Source organism: Magnolia sinica, chromosome 18, assembly GCF_029962835.1.
Source record: "Magnolia sinica isolate HGM2019 chromosome 18, MsV1, whole genome shotgun sequence".
Taxonomy (NCBI): domain Eukaryota; kingdom Viridiplantae; phylum Streptophyta; class Magnoliopsida; order Magnoliales; family Magnoliaceae; genus Magnolia; species Magnolia sinica.
Window position 1 is genome coordinate 30,513,286 of NC_080590.1, and position 7,094 is coordinate 30,520,379.

Here is a 7,094-nt window from a genome sequence, read left to right on the forward strand (position 1 = left end):
GTTGAGGAGTATGCGGATCTGCTTCATTGCTTATCTAATGTGAACCTGGTTCAGTCTTCCCCAGATAATCTGATTTGGAAAAGAGATAAGTCCTGCACCTTTTCGGTCAAGTCGTTATACTCCATTCTTGCCCCCACTCCTGCCTCGTCGTTGCAGGCTATTCCTTTTGTTTGGAAATATGCTTCCCCCCCTAAATACAGCTGTTTTGGATGGTTGGCAGCGATGAACCGGATCCTTACGATCGACAATCTCAGAAAGAGAGGGATGCAGCTGGTTAACATGTCTCTGCTGCATGAGAAGTGAGGAGTCTGTGGATCACCTGTTGGTCTATTGCCCCTTTATCAATAAGATTTGGTTGGATTTTTTGTCCAGATTCAATATCGTCGGTTGCTTTCCAAACTCTGCTTCCGCTATGTTAGCAGCTTGGCATGGTTTTAAATTGGGTAAAGTTAAAACCCGTATTTGGAGAATGGCTATTCTTGCCATTTGGTGGGCGGTTTGGAAGGAAAGGATTGAAAGATGTTTTAACGACTCCCAGTCCTCGGCTAATTCAGTGGGATCCTTTGCTAAAAAGTTGATTTTCGAATGGGTGGTTAATGTATTGGGCCTAGAAGATTATAATCTTACTTTCTTAGGTATGTAAGTTGTCCGGTTCTGCTATCTCAGCAGACCTGTTTTGTAAGTTCCTTTTTTCTTTAATATATTATCATTACCTTTAAAAAAAAAAAAAAAAAACTCCTTGAAAAAATAAAAATAAAAAGAAATTTTATAGAGATTCCGTTCTTTGTTTGGGTTCCACTGGTTTGTCTTGTTTGCTGAATACATGTTGAAGGGGTGTCTGGTTTGGAAACCACTGTTTTAGGGAGACAACAATATGCAGTGGTAATTGATGTGGTTAATTGAAGAAGTTGAACTTAAGGGTATGTTTGGATAGTGATTGGTGAGACAAGAAAAGATTGTTACCCAAGATTTCCATGACACTGAGTCCCATGGATTCCATTTGGGAGGCTTGTTTTGATAGGAAGTGGAAACCCGAAAAAGCTTTCACATTGGTTACTTGTATCTTGTGTGTGACAATTTGATTATGGTGTTTGGGTAACTATTGCTTTTTGAAATCCAATATTTCTTTTGCCATCCAAACACTGTGAAACATCCCATTATGGGAGAAGTCTTCCATTTCTTTTCTTTTCCTACTATCCAAACATGCCCTAATTCACAATCTGGATTGGAAATTGCTATTCAGGAAGACAAGCATATGTGAAGTTGATGCAGCAACTTGAAGAACTTGAACTTAAAATCTGGAAAAACATACCAACTAGAATCAAATCCCTTCAATCAATTACCAAAAAAATGATGACCAATCCCAAATTGCAAGGACTGAATTGACCCCTAACAGTTCTATTCTAAAACTCGGCATCATTCGCTCGCCTCACTCAGAAAATTGAAAGAATCAACATAATTTCTCTGATTTTAAGAGTATATGTGTATTCCCAAACATATTACCCAAGAGGCTTTGTTTTCCAAGCCATCCAAGAAGCCTCTTGAAAGAACATAGAGAAACTCCAACTCCTTGTAATCTCGTTGGTCTACAGTTATTCCTTCCGGAAATAATCTAATAATGCTTGTAACAAAAGAAAAGGAAATACTACCTTAATAGGAAACTACTTTAGGAGATATCGGGAGGAAGAGGATAGTGTTTGGAGAAGAGTGATAGCTTACAGATATGGGATGGGGGTTACATTTCGTTACAATCTTCTCAATACAGGGCCTCTGGATTCTGGAAGGTAGTTTGGGTGGAAACTTATTCAGAAGGGAAATTCTTTTCATTCCTAGGATAGTAATCACATCTGTTTTTGGAAGAGGTGGTATGTGGAAAGCCCCTTCAGCATTGTTTCTCTTTGTGTATTCAGAGTGGCCGGCGAGGACAGGATTATCTGATTCTCAGTGAGTTTGGGGTCCGCTCTTTTGAAGAACTCAATTGGATGGGGAATTGAAGAATATATCGGCCTTTTGGATCTTCAGTGGAGGGGATAGATGGTTATGGAACTTTGACAATTTGGGTCAGTTCTCAGTCAGGTTCTTTCATTCAGTTATTTCCGTATCGTAGTCTCCTGAATTGTTGGACCCCATTTACCTTATATGGAACTATTTGGGCCCCCACGTGTTTTGGGTTTCAGGTGGTTAGAGGAATAAGGTGCTCTTTGATTGATCATCAAGGAGTAGACAAATGACCATTGTGAATGGGTGCATTTTTGTGACTCCATGTTTCAGAACCTATTCTTACATTGACACTTCTCACAGAAAATTTGATTGAGCCTTTTTTAAAAAAATTTAATTTTCTGATGGATAACTCAGTATTTTATTAAAAGAAAGAGAAAATAAAATCAGCAGCCACACAAGCTAAAAACACTGACAACAGCGAACTAAATCCCCACTTGCATTTGAAACCATGAAACAACATCAAACTCACCTCCCATGAAAGACTAGGAGAGAGCCCCTAACTGCCCTGTCTTTAGTAGTCAGGTGTTGATTGGGTGATGTCCTGTTCGATTAGGGATTACTTTAGTGCGTGGCATTTTGGCAAAAGAGGAAGAAAATAACTCTGTGCAACCAACTAGCCATTGTGGCTGGCTTTTGGTCAGTTTGGCATGAGTTTAACAACATGACATTCTGAAACATGATAAGCCCACAGAGGCTTTTTGGGATAGTTGGGGGGAGAATTCTCTTTTGTATACCTTTACTCCTTCAAAACAGGTCCGAGTCAAATAGCAATAATTTGAAGCACATTTTTTTTTTTTTTTACACTATTTTTGAAACCCAAGGACTCGATTGTATGGATATGTAAAATATAAGATTTCTAATCCTAGCAGGAAAAGAAGGGAAGCGGATACTCAATTTTAAAGTGAGTAAACTGAATTCCATACTTGATCTTATAGATGCATATTGATCTGATGATTCCTTGTCATTGGTTTTGTATTTTCTCTGTTTGCCTTCTAATAAAATTTGGCTCTTTGGATTATATATTAGGTAGGATGGGATGCAGTCAAAAGTGGCGGTCCCAGATTTGGGAATGTCTCTTCAGCCAAATTCTCAATTTTGGTTAACGGCTCTCCAAATGGTTTCTTTTCAGCTTCAAGAGAATTAAGGTGAGGGGATCCTATATCCCCATATTTGTTCGTAGTGGTTATGGAGGCATTAGTAGAATGATAGAATCATCCGCTGGAATGGGATAAGTGATTCTTTCTTGGGATCCCAGTGGGATATTTGAATCCACTGAAGATGCAATAGATATTTGTGATCGATCAGCTTCGAGTATATGACCGAGGACTTTCTATCTGCATCCATAATAACTACACAATCCGGTGTTGGTTCAATCTGAAATTGATCATCTTGTTTCTCGGATTTTTTCCGGACTTGAACAATTGGCCAAAAAAAAACCCGATCCTAGAGGTGGGAGGGATGGGAGAACAAGCTGGCTTGGGGGGAAAGGCAAAAACATCCGAGCAAGAGGCATTATCCTAGAAATTGGCACTCTCTCTTCCCAAGGAAGGAACTATGCTCTCTTTACCTCCAGGGCATCGAAATAGTATATGTTAGCTGATACAATCGACGTGCCTTAGTTTCTCAACCTCCAAAAAAGTACTAAAAGCCTCTTCTTTCTCTCTAGCCAGGCCCTTTGGTCTGTCCTGGCTGCTTCAACTTAACCCCAGCTCTATTGATTGGTGACGTCATTTAAAATTAATTGAATGAGAAAGAGGAGTTGAGGTGAACTTGGTGAAATGATTTGGGGTGGATAACTTGGAATTTCAGGTTACGCATCTACAGTTTTCTGATTATGCATTGTCATTCTGTGAAGCAGAAGTTTCAAAAGCAATCTTCGATCGACTATAGTCAGTTTTGAGCGGTATTAGGTTTGAAGGTAAATATTAACAAAAGCGAATTATTGGGGGTGGGGATCTCCAAGGAGGAAGTTGAATCTTTTGCAGGAATCTTCAGGTGTAGGGAGGGATCTTTACCCACTATGTATCTTGGTCCTTTACGTGTTGGAAGACTCGCGAAATGATTATGGGATAAAGTGGTGGAGAGATTTGAAAGTAAACTATTGCAATGGAAGGGTAGATACTTATCATTGGGCGGAAGGTTAACTCTTATAAAGGTGACAATATCTAATCTTCTTGTGTACTATATGTCGTTATTTAAATGCTCGAAATCAGTGTTAAATAGATTGGAAAGGTTGAGGAGGGACTTCTTATGGCAAGGGACAGATGAGAAACATAAATTTCATCTAATGAAGACCAAGGGGGAGCAGGATTAAGGATTTTGGAGGTCATGAATTCAGCCTTGTTAGGGAAATGGGTTTGGAATTTGGGGTGGAAGAGGATTGATTATGGAGAGAGGTGATAGGTAGGAAATATGAGATAGATGCAAGAGGTAGATGGACAAGATCGTCCCCATTGTATAGGTCATCGTATTTTTGGAGATCGGTGGCATCGATGGAAAGAAAAGTGTGGGAAGTGGTAGGATTCCATCTGGGAGACGGGAAAAATATTAGGTTTTGGGAGGACATTTGGGTGGGGGAGAAAAAGTTAAACGATATCTTTTCATGCTTAGCGGGAATTGCATTGGAGGGAGGTTTGTGTGTCGACAAATGCTTCTCTATTCAAGCAGAGCAAATCATTTGAGCTCTGAAGTGTAGGAGGAATTTGGCGGACGGGGAGATAGATGAGTTTATTGGTTCGCTTCAGCTATTATCCAAAGTTCATCCGTCTCTCTCAGAAAATGATTTGACAAAATGGTTATATGATAAGTCAAGAAAATTTTCAGCGAAGTCTTTTTACAAGGTCTTGAGCGTAGTAAAACATTTAGAAGAGCAAAGCCTAGCAGCTTTTATCTGGCGATATGGTGCTCCTCCAAACTCTGTGGCATTTGCATGGTTAATGGGTTGTAAGAAGGTACTACCAGTTGTAATCTTCAAAAAAGAAAGATGATCTGTCTGAATGTTTGTGTTGTTTGCTATCAAGATGTGGAATCAGTGGATCACCTTTTCCTTCATTGCTCCACAAAAAGTATGTGGGATGGGTTCTTTAATTTGTTTGGAGTAGATTGGGTGGTTCCAAGTTCTATTGATAGCTTCTTTTTGGTGTGGCATGGTGGGGAAAAGGAAAGGTCAGGAAACATGTTTAGCGCATATCTCTACTAGCAGGTATTTGGTCCCTTTGGTTAGAAAGGAATGATTGTCGTTTCAGGAATCAGCAAAGTAATGTTATGCCGATCTTTCAAAAGGTGAAATCTCACATTAATTAATGGGTGTATGCATCAAAGATCATTGAGCAGTTTCCAGATAATTGGGTCGAGTTGTAATTTTCTTTTTAGTTCTTGGTCTCTGTATCTTTTGGCTGCAGCCTTTAATAAATTCGTTTCCGTCAAAATAAAAATAAAAAAGAAACTACTTTACAAACCAAAACTTGCTAAAAACCAACACCTATATACAACCATATGGAGTACAGTGCTTACTTGCAACTGCATGTAGTGCTGTTCAGACCATACTATCACCACAAAGGGACACTAAGGTTTGTTTAAAGAGAGACGCTTGGGGTGGTGGTCCACTGTGTTAGGGTCTAGCTGTTTTAGCCATCTAATTGAGTCTGCAGGCCCCAATCCGTTTGGTTGCCAATGGCAGCCACATTTATCAATCAGATGGTGTGTGGGGCTTGATGTGTGGCCTGGATTCATCATTTATTGCTTAGGCATGGTACTACATTTCTTTGTTTTATTGTCGTAACTTGATTAGCTTGCTTCCATACAGTGTTGATGATAAAGATACAGTCCAGCATATACTTTCCGGTGCTGACGAGTCATCTCTTTCCAGTGCCTGTTGCTATGTTTTGTGAATCATCTCATCTGCATATTAGATGGTTTGCCTCTACCTTTTATATCACCATGATGTCTCGGAATATCTGAGGTTCTGCATGTTGCTTTTTGTTTAATCACCATGATTTCTATCTTCCAATCAAATGTCTGTCCCTATATGCAATGGTAATGATACTTCCTTTGCTTCCTGAAATCTAATATTGTAGAATGCTTTTGGCTGCATTTTTGTTTCTCAGCATATCCTACCTTCTGAACAAGAAAAGCTGGTCATGCATTTGGAACACTTGCTGATTTTCTTTCTTATGTCCATCAAGCAGCAGTTATTTCCCAAAGAGTTGAGAAAGGTCCAAACAGCCTTCTACTTTCAACTGTCTGACTAGCTCTCAACGGCAATATGCTGGACACGACTGAAGTTGTCTGGCAGGTATCATGGAAGCAACATTACAAAGCAATGCACCATGAAATCTCAATCAGCACAGGAAAAATGAAGCTCAAATGTCTTGAGGACAGCGAGCTGAAAATAAAATGCTAGTTACTGAAGCATCAACAGGGAAAGAACTGGTGACATTTGAAACCGTCTCTAGGTCAAGCTGGATTTGAGCATGGATAAAGTTATGCAAGGCTGTTTCAAAGGCACGTGGAAAAATGTAGTTGACGTAGAACAGGTATACAAAATCAAATATACGGAACAATATCACAGTATGGAGCCTGACAGGAGCAGGGGGCTACAATCAGTAAATGGATTGGATTAATATGAAATATCTAATATGGTTTTTGAAGCAAGTAGAATACAACTCACTTCATCCTGGACAGATATTTTGGATGGGCACTTCATCGAATGGATTACACAAATACTCTGTATGGTGAGCTATAGGAAGAAGAAACTCAAAGGATGGAGGTTATTCAAGCAGCACCGCTAATTCACCTTTCATCAAGAGAGTCTATATGTAGAGGCTTTAGTCACTACTGAAATTGACTCTCAGGAGTTGGGAGTTGAGGAGATGCTGAAATATTAAATTTGAAATGTGAGACTTCGGAGTTTGGAGATCTCAGGGCTGCATCTGGATGCATAACTGAAATGAAATTGAACATTTGGTTCAAAAAAGGAAAATGATCGCGTTGCAATAATGCGCATGATTTTCATGAGGATATCCCCAAGTTGCGGTTTCATTCATTTCAAGTCGAACTTGAAAAGCATGTAATTGAAGACCTGCCTCAGGAAT